A 1,947-nucleotide genomic window follows, 5' to 3' on the forward strand; every position below is an offset into this window, starting at 1 on the left:
CAACCTAGTTATCATGGTTGGGGAGCAACGTTCGACCAAAATGCCTCTTGTAATCAATTACATACCAGAGGCATTTTGGGGAGTTGTACAGAAATTTGAACGTGGCCCCCCAACCAGGAGAACTAGGCTTCCCAAGGTTACCTAGACTTTGTTTTTGAGTGATTTTTTCAATTTTTTTATTGGATGAGTGAGTTTCCTCATCATTGGTCGTATTTAGTGCATAACTTGGGCACCAATGCTCATGGTTTTGACCCACCTTTATTCAAACCACCTATCAAAGCTTTGGCCTCCAATATTGAATGAACTAAGGTATATTTTAATGCACTAAACACCACCAATGATAAAGAAAATCACTCATCCAAGGACTAAACACCACCAATGATGAGGAGACTCACTCATCCAAGGAAAAAAATTGAAAAAATCACTCAAAAACATAGTCTGGGCAACCTTTTGTACAACTTCCTTTTGGTAATCGATTATTTAGTGCATCAAAAGACATCTTAGTTCATTCAATTGTGAAGGCCAAATCCCAGATAGGTGGTTCAGTGCAATTAACTTATTACATTGTAATTCATTCATTCTTAGTCGAAGAATTTAACATAATAGATAAGAAATCGAATAACGTAATTCATTCATTAATAAAAAACATTACAATATTAAAAAAACATTAAAATAATAAAAAAGTACTTCATTAATAAAAAAACATTAAAAAATAAGAAACACAATACTATCAAATATAAGACAAATCCTTGTTGGTCGAAGCAACCGCATATATAATCCATTTGTTCATCTAGATGTTCTACCCGAGCTTCGATTTGTCCCTCTAGGTGTCCTACTCGAGCGTCAATGTTGTCAAGTCTATTTCCCACTAACATGCGAAGATCGCGGATGTCGTTGATAACTTGTGTCAGCATTGCGGAGGGGAAGAAGCTCGGCGAACATCATGCATTCCATGGGCATCCTCACTTTTGTGAACCCAGTTTCCATGTGCGCACACCTGACTTCAAAAAATTGACAAAAGATAATAAACTTCATAACAATGATGGTTCCATAACATTAAATCAACAATACACAAAAGTAAAATGACTAAATTTTCACTTTGCTATTAGATGGTTCCATTAATCTTTATCGACAATAACAATATGCTTGTAAAGAACCAAATCACAACTTCCACCAATGCCAACAAAATCTTCCACAATAAATTCATCACCAACAACATTTACAAACCAACATAAAACATATAAAACAACATGCAAAAATCGTGTGACAACTTCATAGAAAACTCATTTATCAACAACAAAATTAACAGTAAGAGAATGCAAAAGATCCCTATTTTCACTATCTACGTACCTCGATACTGCAAAAGATCCCTATTTTCACTTAACAATGCCCAAACCTTCGAGAAGAAGACACCTTTACTCCTTCATTGAGAGCACGAGAGAGGCAGAGAGGTAGAATGCGATAATGCTGGTGGAGCAGCTTTGGTGGAGGTGACCTTTGCTGTCACAATGGATGAAAAAGGAAGAGGAAATGGCAAGAAAGCAAAAAATGACGAGGAGGAAGAAGAGAAGTAAGAGAGAAGAGCGAGAACGGTGGAAAAGCAAGATAGAAGAACGAGAGAGACGAGAGAGCTTTCAAATTTTTAGAGGAGGAGGATGAAATTTTTTTCAAAATGAAACCGCAAAACATATTTCCTTCCGAAACGCCATCCACATCCACATAAGATTTCAATTTTTAAATATTTTTTACAATAATCAAAAGCTACCATCGCGTTATAAAAAAAAGGTCATAACACAGTTGTTGAAGAAACTTTATCTTTTTTTTTTATGACAGCAGATGATATTGGCGCATTGGAGTTTTATTGTGTTTTGTGGTTTAAGTGTTGGCAGTGATAAAGCCATGAGTGGCAAGTTTTGCTAAATTGTTTTGTTATATTGTATGAAATGA

At 35.6% G+C, this 1,947-nt stretch overlaps 1 long non-coding RNA gene across 1 annotated transcript; it reads right to left on the bottom strand.

The window, feature by feature from the left end:
• Nucleotides 1-614: 614 nt before the first annotated feature.
• On the bottom strand, nucleotides 615-1,621 carry LOC148197539 (uncharacterized). Its single transcript, XR_015786677.1, has 2 exons — nucleotides 1,351-1,621; nucleotides 615-997 (listed from the first exon to the last, which is right to left on the bottom strand). It is a non-coding gene; the product is annotated as an uncharacterized LOC148197539 (long non-coding RNA).
• Nucleotides 1,622-1,947: the final 326 nt, after the last annotated feature.

The sequence above is a fragment of the Vigna umbellata genome, chromosome 5 (assembly GCF_029865625.1).
Source record: "Vigna umbellata cultivar VRB3 chromosome 5, Vumbellata_1.0, whole genome shotgun sequence".
Classification (NCBI taxonomy): domain Eukaryota; kingdom Viridiplantae; phylum Streptophyta; class Magnoliopsida; order Fabales; family Fabaceae; genus Vigna; species Vigna umbellata.